Source organism: Triticum urartu, chromosome 7A (genome assembly GCF_056163025.1).
Source record: "Triticum urartu cultivar PI428250 chromosome 7A, HENAU_Tu73, whole genome shotgun sequence".
Lineage (NCBI taxonomy): Eukaryota > Viridiplantae > Streptophyta > Magnoliopsida > Poales > Poaceae > Triticum > Triticum urartu.
Window position 1 is genome coordinate 294,612,355 of NC_141879.1, and position 15,984 is coordinate 294,628,338.

At 46.9% G+C, this 15,984-nt stretch overlaps 1 pseudogene; it reads left to right on the top strand.

The window, feature by feature from the left end:
- On the top strand, positions 1-1,911 carry LOC147959359 (uncharacterized; annotated as a pseudogene).
- The last annotated feature ends 14,073 nt before the right edge of the window (positions 1,912-15,984 follow it).

Consider the following 15,984-nt stretch of genomic DNA (forward strand, 5'->3'; position numbering starts at 1 on the left):
ATGGCGTCTAGCGAGGGAAATTACCACCGTAGAGGTCCTTACTTTGATGGTACTAATTTTGCTAGTTGGAAGCATAAGATGAAAATGCATATTCTTGGACATAACCCCGTCATTTGGGCTATTGTGTGTATTGGCTTGCAAGGTGAATTCTTTGATGGGAGAGAACCAAACCGTGAAGCAACCGCGGAAGAGTTGAAGATGCTGCAATACAATGCTCAAGCTTGTGATATTCTCTTCAACGGATTGTGCCCCGAAGAATTCAACAAAATCAGCCGTCTTGAGAATGCAAAGGAAATTTGGGATACTTTGATTGATATGCACGAGGGTACTGACTCCGTCAAGGAATCCAAATTGGATGTGCTTCAAAGTCAGCTTGACAAGTTCAAAATGAAGGATGGCGAAGGTGTCGCTGAAATGTACTCTAGGCTCGCTCTCATCACAAATGAGATTGCCGGCTTAGGAAATGAAGAGATGACTGATATATTCATCATCAAGAAGATCCTAAGAGCCTTGGATGGAAAATATGATACTGTGTGCACATTTATCCAAATGATGCCCAACTACAAAGATCTTGAGCCAACAGAAGTCATTGGAAGAATTTTTGCTCATGAGATGTCACTCAAGGATAAGGAAGAGCTTCACAACAAGTTAAGTGGTGCTTACAAAGCCTCATGTGATGCTCCTACATCATCGAGTGAGAAACAAGCCTTCAATGAAGAATTGAGCCTAATTGTGAAGAACTTCAACAAGTTCTACAAGAGTAGAAGCAAGGAAAGAAGTTCCAAGTCAAGGTCCTGCAATGACAAAATATCTTCGAGTTGTGAACGTAATTGCTACAATTGTGGAAGACCCGGACACTACTCCAATGAGTGTACGCCCCCCTACAAAAGAAGAGAAGATTCATTCAAAAGGAGAAGTAGAAGAGAAGAATCACGACCTAGGGAGAGAAGGAGTAGAGATGACCATTATGAACGAAGAACATCACAGAGAAGCAAGGATTCGGAAAGGAAGGACAAATCATCAAGGAGCTACACAAAACGAAGACATCAAGCTCATGTTGGTGAATGGGTATCCGGCTCCGACTCCGACAATCACTCCGAGAGAAGTTATCACTCAGACTCCGAATATACTCAACATGAAGGTGTTGCCGGTCTAGCACTTGTGTCAACCAACTCCTATGACATATTTGACTCACCAAATGAAGGAATTGGAAGATGCTTCATGGCTAAAGGTTGAAAGGTATCACACCCCGAGTATGTTGATTTCAATAGTGATGAAGATGATTTGCTAGGTGATGATGATTTACTTGTTGACAACTCTAGTAATGAAAACTATTATGAACTTGCTATTAATCATGATAATCAAGATAAAACGAATGACGATGATAAGAAGGAGATTGATCATCTAACTAAAGAACTAAACACTCTTAAGTTATCTCATGAAACTACCTTGGAAGATCATCGAGAACTTTTAAAGACTCATGAGAAGTTACGCTTTGAAAAGTTCTACCTTGATCAAGAGCATGGGTTCTTAAAGGCAATCAATGATGATCTTCACAAGAAAAGTTCTTCTTACATTGCCAAGCATTTACTCTTGTCTACTTACATGCCACAAGTTAAATCTAGCAACAAGAGTAAGAAAGATTCTTCTTCTAGTAGTAACAATAATCATGTTAAATCCAATGTTGTTGCTTCTAGTAGTTCTCTTGATTCCACTAATGATTCTCTTAGCCAAGTTACACTTGAGCAAGAAAATAGCCTATTGAAGGGGACTATAGAGAAAGGTGTCTACAAGAGTCTTGCTGAAAGTAAGCAATTTGAGGAAATTGTACGCAAGGAAGGAAGGCACCGGAAGAATCAAGGTATTGGTTTTGAACGAAAGTTCAATGCCAATGGAGTTGAGTGGGAATAAGATCAATACCCCAAGAAGAAGTTTGTTCCTCAACAAGAGAAGTACACTACAAAAAAAAGACACATCCGTGACATTTTGGGCCGAACGAAAATTTTTCTGTCATACTTATGACACTTCTATGACAATAATTGTGACAAAACCCGGTATCATCATAGATGTGGTGGGGTCCTACTTCTATGACAAAAGATCATGACAAAAAATGGGCTTTTCATCCTGGGCGGGCCGGAGATGCAACTTCATGACATTCTTTGGGCCATCCATGACAGAAAAACCCGTGGTAGAAGCGAGGGCGAGGAAATTATCGGGGAGTTCCCGGTTACGGTGGCTGGTTGGGGGCCGAGCGATGCGCGTTTCTCTCATACGTACGCGCTTGTGTGCGAGGCGTTGTGCTCTAACTGAACTCGAGCGAGGCGTTGGGCTCTAATTGAACCCGAGCAATTACAGTGCAGGCTACGCGTTATTGAACCCGAGCGATCGATCGATGGCTGTTAACTGAACCCGATCGAGAGATTCCTTTGCTACTGCTGCTAACTGAAGCTGATCGATGTTGCCTTTGGATGAACAGTGAGCGTTGTTGGGGGGTTTGGATGAACAGTTCCCGGTGGGGGTTGGATGAACAAGAACCCATGGTAGTAGAGGCCGTTGCCGCTGGATGAACAGTACCCCGATCGATCGAGCCGGTGGATGAACAGGATCCCGTGGAGGGCTGGATGAACTGGACCCTGTGGAGAACTGGTTGAACAGTAGCCGGTGGAGGACTGGATGAACAGTAGACGGTGGAGGGATGGATGAATAGTAGCCTGTGGAGGGGTGGTTGAACAGGACCCCGTGGAGAGGGCTAGTTGAACAGTAGCCGGTGGAGGAGAGCGCGGTGGAGGCTGGATGAACAGGAGCCCGTGGATGAACAGTCGCAGGTGGAGGCTGGAGGAGGTCGATGGTGGAGATGGACAGTATCCCGTGGAGTCCCATTTTGCGGTATGCCACACCCCTCCCGATGAACAGGACCCCCGTTTCGACTGTAGCGCTCCAACACATGTTCGTTTCCTCCGTTTTGCGGTACGCCACACCCATCCCGATCAATAGGACCCTGTTTCCACCGTACGAGGTCCGTTTCCTCTGTTTTGCGGTATGCCAAATCCCTCCCAATGAACAGGATCCCATTTCCACATTGGCTGGTCGAACACAAGGCCGTTTCCTCCATTCTATGGTACGCCATGCCTCGTTTCCATCGCCTGTTCCGTCCAAGCCCCATTTCCTCTGTTCTGCGGTATGCCATGCCTCATTTCCATCGCATGTTCCGTCCAAGCCGGTTGGCTCCTGATGAACAACACGCGTTCCGTTGCCTCCTGATGAACACGACGCATTCTGTTGCCTCCCCATGAACACGACGATGACGCAGTTTCTCTGTTCTGACCTAGCCACAACCATGTACACGAGCCCTGGTCGCACATATGCGCGAGTAGGTATTCGAGACCCCGCCTGTATGTACGTACGTGGCCATATTTACTTTCTTGCACCCTGGCCGCTGTACGTACGTGTACATGCTACGTGCACGCCTCTACTACCACACGCGCGTGCCTCTACTACCACAGGCGCCCTTCCTTACACGGCCATGGTTCATCGCTGTAGCCTGCAGACAGACCAATCGACCAGTATGTACGTACATGTTCGCGACCAGAATGACAATGCTATGTACGCTTCGACCGGGTGGGTCCCGACTGTCAGAAACTTCCTTGCATGCGAAGATGTAGCTGGTGGGTCCCAGCAGTCAGGGGGGCGAATCATTTTTTGCCCGTAATATGGACGCACTTCCTTGCGTGCGAAGATGTAGCTGGTGGGTCCCAGCAGTCAGGGGGGCGAATCATTTTTTGCCCGTAATATGGACGCACTTCCTTGCGTGCGAAGATGTAGCTGGTGGGTCCCAGCAGTCAGGGGGTAAACATTTTTTCATGAAATACAATGGCCCGTCCGGTGGGTCCCTGCTATCAGGTGGAGAAATCATTATTTTCCACAGAATAAGGAGGCACTTCCTTGTTGCGGCCGTGGACCCAGCTGTCAGCCTCTCCATGTACAGTACTCTTCCGATGGAAGTCGTTCCTTGAGCAAGTTGACCACGCCGCGCCATCGCAGAGAGGAGTACGAGGGTTCACTGGTTCGAGGGCGGTGGACAACGGCGAGCCCTAGGAAGGGAACGACGCGGAGCCAGGGAAGACGCGGTAGTGGATGCCCACGCAGAGAGGAGTACGAGGGTTCACTGGTTCGGCTTCGGTGTGAGGCTACCGTTGCCGCAGAATAACAGGGGATGTGGGTGAGTGGAGGGATGGCCTGGCCAGCGGTGGGAGTAGTAGGGGCGGTGAGGCCTCCACAACAGCACAGCCGACCATGGGAGGCAGGAGCAGGTGGCACGACCGGCGCTACTTTGGGCGGCTGGAGCGAGAAGACTAGAGGTTGAAGAAGCACTACGGCCGTTGGATGGACATCGTACGGTCACTAGAGCTAGAATCGTTCATATTGACTAAGTTGACAAAGTCCTCCATCCCCGTCATCTTAGTAGGCCCACAAGTCAGCCTGCCACAATGGTGGGTCCCAGCTAGGAGGGGGAGTATTCATTTTTTTGGGCGTAATAAGGAGGCACTTCCTTGTGTGCAAAGATATATAGCTGGTGGGTCCGAGCTGATAGCGGGGGGGAGGGGCATTTTTTTCAAGAAATACAGAGGCCCTCCTGGTGGGTCCCAGCTGTCAGGTCGAGGAATCATTATTTTGCGCGTAATAAGGAGGCATTTCCTTGTGTGGACCCCTACTGTCAGCCTCTTCTGATGGCTGTTGTTTGTTGACCATGTTGACCTCGACGCGCCGAGAGCACAAACACGGTGGACGAGGGCGAGGCCTAGGAAGGGAACGACCCGGAGCCGGCGAAGCCACCACAGCGGATGCCCACACTAAGGGGTGTACGAGCGCTGACTAGTCGGCTGCAGGGTGAGGCTGACGTCGCCGGAAAATAACAGGATGTGCGGGTGTGCAAAGGGATGGCCTGGCGGCAGCACAACCAGCCACGGGGGGAGGGGGCAGGCAGTCCCGCCGGCGCTGGTTTGGGTAGCTGGAGCAGGAAGATCAAAGATTGAAGAAGCACGGCGGCCGTTGGATGGACATCCAACAGCCACTGCTCTATGTTGACTAAGTTGACAAAGCATTGCGTACGCGTCAAATTTTTTTAGGACAACGTCATCGTCAACCTAGTAGGCCCAGAAGTCAGCCTCCAAATCTATGGAAAACAACATACAACCCATTAGCCATTATTTTCAATAATTTACAGCCCATTTGCTAATTCTTAAGGATAGTTGAAGCCCATATTCTTTTTATTAGCATTACAGACCATATATTCTGGCCACTGCTAAAAAATTCAACAAAAATTTTCATATTTTGGTGGGGTCCAAACTCTTTTAATCACAAAACTTCGAGTCGCGTTAAAAATAATTTTAAAAAAATTATATCAAAATAAAATTCAAAAAACAATTCTCCGCAAAAAAGGAATGAAATTTAAAATCTTAACTAGCAAGATGCCCGTGCGTTGCACGGAATATGAAGATGCATTTGTATGAGTAGTCTATCTTGTGGGAGAAAAGACAATCTTTTAATGTAATTGCCAGTTGGATTTGGTTTTTATAAGAGTAGAGAGTAGAGAAATCCACAAAAAAATGATATTTTGATGTAATTGTCGGTTGGCTTTGGTTTAAAAATTTACAGCCCATTTCTTACTACTTTACATCCCTTCCTCCTCGTCTTGAAAGATTTGCTGCCCAGCAGGGCTGAGAAAAGCAGATAGGCCTTAGTTTTGGTGTTCTCCAAAAAAAAGAACCGTCTAGCCATTTTCAGAAAGAAAAAAGATATCAACTGGGCTCGTCATGTGCTTAAATAAAAGCGTAAGCATGGGTTAGACGGGCCACAGCCCCTGCACAGAGCGCAGTTGAGCTCCGTCTCTGAAACTAAAAAAACAACTGGGCGAGCTGCTGGGTCCCTGGTGTTATCCGCTCATTGTGTAATTTTAACTAATCCACCGCCGCGCCGACCTATGCATCGCCGGTGTGAGATGAGACTTCGATGACTTGTGTTGGCGACATGCCGCCGTTGGTGGACTCTGCGTCCCCCTTGCTGAAGTCGACCGTGTCTCGTCCTCGTCCTCTTCATCGGCGCCACCCTCAAGGTTGTAGTACTCGTAGTAGTGGCTGTGCCAGAGCTCACATTGGTACTCTATCGCCGATTCCTCGACGGACAGACTCTTCTCTACCTCGACCTCGGCCACGTGCAACTCCTCCTCCCGACGCTCCTCAATCTCCGCCGTCTCCTGCATCTCCAGCTCCCGCTCAGCGACCTCATGAGGAAGCAGGTGCTCCATGGCCACCGCCACCTTTTCAGACGTGGGTTGCATGCTGGAGTCCGAGGTGGCCTGGAATATCTTAGCGTGTGCATCCTCGATCTTGGCGTGGATGGCCTCGACCCGCGCCAGGGTGACATCGGCGGCACAGACGACGGCTCGAGCGCTCTCGGCGTTTGCAGCTGCCATCACAGCAGCAACTGCAGCCCTCTCAGCGGAAGCGGCCGCGCCCAATGCAGATGCGGCGGCACTCTCGGCATAGGCGGACGTGCTCTCGGCGCAGGCAGCAGCGCTCGGGGGGGACGCAACCATCGTACGGGCCTTCATGAAGCATTTCCACGGTGTCATCTTTGCAAGAAGGGGGTGCGGGAATGGGGATTGGGATTCATGGATATGGGGGTTGCCGGCATTGGAGCAGATGAGCCGGCGAAGCTTAAGGAGGGAGACTTAAATAGACCCAGATATTTTCATCGCAAACGGTTCCTAGAAAACAACTGTGTGTGATGTTGTACATATTTTTTATTAGCCGTGAAAGACGAATTTGGAGTAAAGTGGCAACATATGGTGTTTTAAATGAACGAGAAATTTTGTAGTACTAATACAACTGTCATGTCAAATTTTGGAAAATTTCAGGGGTCATTTGACCTTTTAAGACATTTAAGTGATTTTCTAGCAGTGAGGAATTAGGAGGAAGTATTTTTTTGTCTTGTAATAACGAGGCACCTATTTGCGTAATGCAATGTCCCTGGTGGGTCCCTACTGTCAGCCTCTCCACGTACAGTCATCTCCTGATTCCTCATGGTTGTTGACCATGTTTTTTTGCAGGGAGGTTGTTGACCATGTTGACAACGCCAGACGGCGGCGGGCACAGTGAGCGAACCAAGGCGGAGAACGACGGCGAGGCCTCAGACGGGAATGAACAGCAACCATGGAAGATGCGGTAGTGTAGTGGCAGGTGGAGGGGAGTACGAGGGCAACAACATGCAACTCAAGCTTACAAACGGTACAAAAAGCCCAAGGATCAATTGTTCATGAATTTTTTAGACAAAACCCAAATTGAACATGGCAGTAACATCTAACCCAACCACTCTTTTTTGCAGTCACAAACGAATGGATCGGTTTGATCCATAAAATCAACATCCCGTGCAAAAAAATTATTTTAGGATGACTACAACTTGTTGTAAATAGAAGGTGAGCACGTTTAGAAGCCCATTTGTCCACCTGAAACTTCTTTTTGTTTTCTTTCCAACGTGTCCGTCCATGAGAAATCTCTTGCGGTAAAACTTAAGCCTCACGAACAATAGTAACCTTGCATTCAACAGGAAGAATGTGACAAAGTTTCTGTTTGCCTGGTTGGATGCATATCCTTCCATCGTTATTGTCCTCAAACAAATGTCACGAGAACTAAGATAATCCTGGTGCTTATTACGCCACCGATTGGTTTATACGTTTTTGTCCATGTGGTAGCACTGCATAAGTACACATGAAGATTGAAAACAGTTAAGGTCTGAACAAAGAGTATGTCGAAAGAGCGACAACTGAATGATTAATTCTAGTACAATATATACGGGCTTTCAATGTGCATGAAATCATCACCCCTATATATAAATTCTCTAGAGATGGAAAGCATCACAGCAAGCCAATAATTATGTTCAGATCAAAACTAAACATTCCGATATATAAGATCTTGACAGAATCCAGCAGCATTGATAGGCTATCCATGGACGAACTCTTCATTGAGCATATAACATAATATTAGTACCCAAAGTGTACTCCAAGATGATATAAAACTTATGCGCACAAATGAAAAATGCAGCTTATGATTACGAATGTGTAGATGTAATATACGGTACCTGAATAAGTGTGGAGCCAAACACCAACTTGTTGTGATCATCAAACGGATCACGAATTACACCCAAGGTCTCCAGTTTGGGCGCAGAGATGACTGTTATTTACGAAGTTGTATAACAATTATCAAGGAGGAACCTTTGAAGTGAAGGGGCATCTTCGATGATGAGCTGTTGTCCTTCAAAACAAATTCCAATGCTTTTAAGGTGAGGCAACTTTATTTTGAGACAACTGATAGGGATTTCTATTCCCAAAACAATTAGCAAGCGCTCCAGGGCAGGGCAACTGGAATGGATGATGCTATGCAGTGAGGCCTCCGACAGATAAACCACCACAAGCGGAAGTTTTTTTAGTAGTGGGAGTCAAAGCATTTGTACCAGATCGTCTGGTAGATGGCACCGGGCGAAGGTGGTGGTGTGGAGAGAGGAGGAAAACCGCGAGATGGACAACAGTGGTGTGGGCACGAATTCTTGGCGTGTTTGTGGTATGAAACTTTCGTGGTAATGGTAGAACTCAAACTTCTGGAGTTTTTCGAATTCAGGGGATGTCAGCCAAGCGTCCACCGTCCCGGGTATGGACAACAGGTAGCATGTCGGGATGCAGAGGCGTTGAACGGGGCTCTGTTGGTGAGAGGAGACGATGGCTCTGAGGAGATCAAATTCAGGAAGGACAGATATCTGACGACAGTCGAGATTGAGGGGCGCTGTGCGCCATAGAGGGCGCCACCGAGTTGAGAGGACTTGTGAGTGGCAGCAATCCTTGGTGGGGAGAAGCGAGATGATCTCCTCAAGGATGATGTCCAGGAGATCGCTGATGTGGTCCATAATGATTCTACCGGTTCCTCAGATCCGGGTGGGGGGGCTCGCCACTTCTCCCCGCGCTGCCGGGTGCAGGATCTACAACCGGCATCGCCGCTGGCGGGAGGCTCATCTTCTTGGCGTTGGGGCCTGCCGACTCCATTTTCCTTGTGGGCGTCACGCTGAGCTAACGTGTTTGAGTAGAGTAGCCAGAGACGAGCCTAGTGGCAGTGTGAGTGGGGAAGGAGGTCTGGGGTTTTCCGTAGGAGTGGAAGAAGAGGAGTAGGCGTTTCCTGTACTAGTGAGGAAGAAGGTGAGCGAGGGTTTTCTGGACGAGTGAGGAAGATGGGGAGCGGGGGGAATTGGGGGGCGACGGAAGTGGGAGAGTCCAGTGAGCTGTAGTATAAGTGGAAGCGAGGAGGAAGGAGGGTTTTCCTAGGATAGCCCCCTCTTCAATAAATATGGGCTTCTCCTTGCAAAAAACAAAAAACAAATGGGCTTTAAGATGGATAGGCTTTTGAATCGGCCTAGTCGACTGCCCGCGTTTCGTACTGGAGGGCCTTGTGCTAGAGGCAGCCCGAGACACCCTCCAGCTTATTGCGCATTCAAAAAAAGACACCTCCAGCTTATGGCTACTCATCAGTAACGTTTTTCAACTTGGCATCCACCTAATTAGAGGATGCGGTACTAGATGCAGACACTCACACTAGTCGCATAGCGCGGCAAAGTGAGGTGTCAAATAACAGGCCTACAATATACTTACTAGATTGTGAAGGTTCACAGTCTAGTCAACATTTACGTTAACCTAAGCTTCAGAAGATACGGTATGCATACTAACATTCAGAAGAACAAAAGTTCAGCATGTTTATGCATCTCAATGATTCACAATACTATAACCAATACAAAGCTGTGAGAAGGTGTGGAAATAAAGAAAATCGGTCAATGCTTCTCTGAGCAAAGGGCCTCCCTGCGCATGCATTAATTTCCTTAATTTCCTGGGCATGCTTGTTTCCTCTCAATGTTGCGAGCACTTTGAGCATGTTGGCAACTCCGCAGCTAGCTAGCTGCCTCATCTTGCAATTGATGCTAACACATTTGCAGCAAACACATGAGGCAATAGAGATGACTCAACATGAGTCCATATTATGCAGTTCCCCTGAAATCATCTTCATTGTCCAGAATCTAAAAAGATAGGAAAACAATAGCTATACTTAAACGGTGTTGCAAAACAGTAGCACATATTAATAGCTCGGCATGACAAAACATGATCATCTGGACAAAGGGGATACTGACCTACCTGAGGAAGATTATATATAATTTCATAAGTCCTTGGTTGATTTCCACCTTTGCCTGCACTGCTTGTTTTCTACTCCACAGATGACATGATCGTTCCGCACTGCAATCAGCAAGTCAATGTACGAATAAGCTTATTTCATCTTGCGGTGGTGATTGTACCTAGTTACAAATGTAGGAATACCTGGAGCACCATGAGGTTAGATGACAGCAGGTAGATGCAGCCATATAAGTTTTGTGCCCCACCTTTTGTCTCACAAAGTATGTGTAGTCTGAAATGCCGGGCTTGTAGCAGGAGGTGCCCTTGGTTGGCGTGCCGCTTCAACAGCGGAAGCAGTGAGAGGTCGCGTCGCCCTGACTTGCCATCAATGTGGAGCGACGAGCTCAGCTGGCGTCGGATGGGAAGGTTTCGATTTTTGATTCAGTTGCTGTGCTGCTACCGTCCAATATTCGTGTGTGGTTGTTTCTAGAATAAAAAAGGAGGTACTCCTACTTATGTTACTCCCACTATGGCTAGCCTTGCGCTTGGCTCTTCTCCTCTTTCGGAAGTCGAACAATAATGGTTGTACTACAGTAGTACTTCTGGCAATCTGACACCAAATGAACTGTTGCACGTCCACCACTTATAAGCAAAAGTTTCTCCTCATGCCGAGAGCCACCAAGCACGTGTTGGCGAGGGAGAAGGCATAGTAAGCAAGCTTCTCGTTGTTCTGCGAGTTGATGGAACACACCAAAGTTATTTAGTACGTACTCTCTCCAAAAAAGGGCTGACCATGTCATGGCTACCATCCTGTGCTCCGTCGTTGTGTACGTGCACTATTCACGTGCCATCAAGGTGAAAAAAATATTGCGTACAAGAGTAGGTGCCATCGAAGTGCATGATTCACTTATGCACTGCTTATCTGATTATCTCCATTTTCTTGCATGACACGTGCACCTTGATGCTAGATGTCTCGCGTGTTGGCAAAAGGATGAACAAAGCTCACATAAAAAAGAGTGGAAGAATATAGATTCCCGATGACCGAGAAGGAGCAAGGAGCCTCGCGGTGGAGCATCTACAAAGAACCTTGCACATTTTCCTCTGTTTTTTGCCGCCTGCCGGCCTATAAACAAATAAAAGAACATGAACTCTTTGCTAACCACTAGAGACGATACATCAGGATGCTAAGTTGAAGATATTTTATTAGTTTATATTGATAACCACACAAGAAGCCACACATGTACAGGACGCATGCAGCCACACATGTACACACACAAACGCACAAACTCATGCCGATCCAACTCATGCACAAACGCGCACAGCATGGAGCACACAACACACGCACACAAACACATGCATGCACACACACTCGGCCGCAAAATGCACGTGAATAACACATGCATGCCCACACACTCGGCTGCATGGAGGCGTGCGCCATCTGCGGTGACGTCCGGTTCGTCGTGCTATGGCGAAGCTCGCACACAATGGTGCCTACGCATCTCTTGCAACACCTCTTTGCCGTCGTTGATCAACGACTAGCCGGAGACGAAGATGACCAGAGCCTCAGCCTTAGAGCTAGCACCGATGAAAAAGCACGCACGTTGCACGCACACGAGCACATACAGAAAGATCCACAAGCTCGTATCGCTTCTCGCTCCTCGTTTATCTCAAAGTGCGGCGGGCTGGCGTTTTTGCCATCTATTGAGGTCGGTTAACTCATCACACGTTAGCGACATGCCAAGAGCATTCTAAAAAGATCCTTTCATGTTCCGTTTTCAAAAAGAAAAAGATCCTTTCATGTACGAATTGGACTGTATGCTTTGAGCAACTTGCATGTCCTATACTGCTCCTGTTTGGATACCCTAACTTAGCTAGAGGTTAGACTAACTCATGACTAACCCTGAACTAACTGTAGCCAACGAGGTGTTTCGGTGACAGGGTTAGATTGACAATAAATGCACTTGATGGAGAGAGAAAAGTGATTTTTCAGTGGGCCCAAGGAGGTACTTACTGTGGGATAGATGAAGTGATGGTTTCTTCGCCCGAGCAACTCATTACTCTGGGAATATGGGAGTACCAGCGGATTCAAGGAACAGAGAAATGATGGTTGCTTCGTCCGAGCAACTTACTATGGCGAAGGTGGGGCTCTGTGATTTGACTGCTCACAAGTCATTACTAATGCGGCGCAACGACCAGGGTGAATCTTTCCCTGCAGTTGTGCACTCAATATTGCTGCACGGCAGGAGGAGACGGATGAAGGATGTCCCACATGTCGGCGAAACGAAGTTGAATTGTTTCTGGCATTGCTATCAATCCTTCAGGATTTGTTTATATGTACGCATAATTTTAATGAAATTGTACTGTGATGATATGAAGGTTTCAACTTTGGTTCCCGCAGGAAAAAAAGGTTTCAACTTAGGATTCATGTGTCCTCTTGCCTCAAGATTATCTCGTTACAACATTCCATCAAATACAAATGAAACTACCATGGATGCTAATGCATCTCAATGGTTAGTAGATCAACGCCAATATTCACATCACAACTCAAGACAAAGTTGTGAGAAGGTGTACAAATAAAGAAAAATATATAATTGATCGATGTTGTTCGTAGGCATGGGTCCATTTCCTGGGCACAATGTTCATTGCTTGGCATCTAGTTTCACCCAGTGCTATAGCCAAAAAGGGGGTGTACGGAGGACACCACAATCCGATCATTTTGTGCAGCTCCACTAAAATCGAGCTGACCATCCCTGTTTGCAAAGATATCTAGTCAGTGTGATTACAATAATAGTGGAACTAGATGATGAAACATAACACACAAAAATAGAAGCCGATCACCTCTACGATCTCTCTTTAGGACTAACTACTTGTTGGAGAAGATTAGGCAGGAGTTGGATGAGGAGGATAGCAAAACCAATCTCCATTTCTGCAGTCCCACAGAAATGTAAAAACGTTGCCCGTGTGACATTTTGGCAGAACTGCACAAAACACTCTTAAGAAAAAAAGTGATTTGTGCAGTTCACCAAAAGGTCGCAATAGCAACGAGGTGAAATGACTAGCCTTGTTTGCAAAAAAGAGGTAGAAAGGAAACAATTACTAGTGAATAACACGAGTTGAAGACACAAACGCCGACAAAAAAGAAGCATATTCCATGTAATAAGGGAAAGATAGCAGCATGGTGGTTTATCAAAAATGATTTGAGGACGAGATTGCAAGATTGAAAGTACGCCGGCCGAGATACGTTTTAAGCAAACAACTAAAGAAGATCCACATGCAGCAACGTCGAAAGATGGGCAGTGGAGCAAGGCCGGAGGAACCTATACCTGAGGGTCGTCGGGATGTTACTAGGAGGGCGCCGGCGGCTGGGATCTGCCCATACTACGGCAAAGAGCATGTGGCAAAGGCCCTACCGCGCCGGAGCTTGGTTAGAGAGAACGACGGGTACCGCAGATCGGGACATGCTGCCTCAACGCCGTCGACGGAGAAATGATGCACATCCTCCCTTTCCGCCGGCGGACGGGATGCGACCGGATCACTGACCAACGGTGAGAGAGAGGCCACCGCCGCCTTGTGTGAGATGGTGTGACGAGAGACAAACCCCGGCAGGCAGACTCCGTTGTATATAGTGGAGCAGATTTTTCCATTTTCCCCACGGCAATCGTTTTATATTCTGTACTACACGCCATTGAGGAGGAATATATAACTTTATTTAATACAAAGGCGTCAAGTCGAACTTTGTTCCATCTAGGCGTGGTACCCGACCCTCCTTCAAGTAAATAACCGTTACACGCGTCAAATTATCACGTGAGCCGCCTTTTCGTAAAGAAACGAACTCCACCGTGTACCCACACGGGTGTGGCCGGGAATGAGGCATGAGTACATGCGTCCCGCATGCACCTCTTCTTTAGGTGCAGGTACGTACGTGGGTGGGTGTGAGAGAGATGGTTTGTGCGAAACCGATGCAATGTATCGATGATATCTCAAACAAAAAAATGTAACATATGCAATGTGTGTGAAACAGAGTCATGGATATATCATATATAGAGGGAGCGATCCACGAGAAGAGTGTGGAGGGATCATCGACGTGAGATATCAATAGAATCAAAAACAGGGATGAAGTGTGTGGCTGCGCGATCGATAAAGATGCCATCGAATTTGTGTTTGCCCACGTCAAAGATACAGGGCGGCTGGCCTACTGGACTTTGAGAGGGAAGAGGTGCAGTTTTTCTCTATGGCATGGATACCTACCTACAACGTTCGACTATAGGTGGGGGGGGGGTAGGGGGCAGAGACCTAACTATAGAGAGGTAGACCGACTAGTATATGTGTGGAGAAGGAGAGAGACCTAGCTATGTATAGAGGGAGATCGATTGGCATCCATGGATATGTGTAGGAGAGGAATAAGGTTGGGAGAAAGACAAAGGTACAGTGTCGGAGGGTTGGTGATGGAGTGGCATCTCACAAATGGTGGGAGAGGCCTGCTAGACAAACATAGGGTACGAGTGCAATATCAATAAGAGAGGGTGGGGTTGTCTGTCTGTCTATGCACGTGCGTGTGAGAGACGGGTCAGGAGGTATGCAAGGATTATGAGGGGAGATGATATGGTCGTTGCAAGCATACGTAACTACATAGGAAGATCAATTGTCGTGTGTCGAAAGGGAGAGACATAACTAGTGAGGTAAGTCTATCGGTGCATGGGGAAAAGAATTATAGTTGACCTAGCTATATGTAGGGGGATCAGTACGTATACATGCATGCATGTGTTAGAAGCAAATAAGGTACGGAGAGATAGACAGGGGGAGAGGGGTGCGGATAGGAGGTGGTGCGAGAGGCCTACTATGTCGAGGGGGGAGGAGTGTGCGACTATGAGATCGATGAAAAAAGGGGCGGGAGTGTGCACCTGCGTGGAACTATATTGGACATAGGGGGCATGGACGGTGAGCAGAGAAGAGGGGAAGTATGTGTTTGTGGTAGGCACACTTGGCTAGAGAGGTATATCGACCGGTGTGTGCAGAAAAGGAGTCGGGGAGCCTACACACACCGCGGGTGAACGACCTAAAGAGAAATAACGAACATGCGCGATGGAGGGGACACTGAGGGAGGGTGAGAGGGGGGCGCGCATGTGCATGCACGATAGAAAATTAGCGCTAGCTAGCTAGAAAGAGAAGAGGGTCGTGAAGGTGTTAAAGATGAACATAGATCATAATTAATTATAAAAAAATTGGATACAGATACTTGAAGAAGATATCATAATGTAGAACATTGATTATAATTTGGGCTAATGTGTGGCTTTTGCAGCTCAGGGCTAAATACTTGTCGTAATGTAGGGGGCGGGCACTATACTTTGTGTGATAAACACGGTGTACGTATGGAACATGGTTTAGATTATGAATATATAGTTAGTACATCAAATGTACTATTATTTGGAATCAACGTCAAGTGTATTCAAAAGATTGAATTCGAGTTCATATAGTACACATAATTCATATCTATCTCTATAGTAATCATGTGGTGTGTTGTTAAGGTAATACATGAATGATGGTTGAAGTTGGCAACAATCATGATTGTAGATTCTTATTGAAATAGATAAACGAATTCAAATTCTGTTCGAATTGTAGCGGTAGTATAAACATTTGGAATTCATTAAAATGTTGGTATGAGTAGGTTACATGCATTATACAGCCAACGGAAAAATTTAACTGGACATAACATGGATTCATACTCTCTCTTTGTGTAGCTTTGAATAGCATTTGTATAGTAAAACGGGACAAGACTCTCTCTT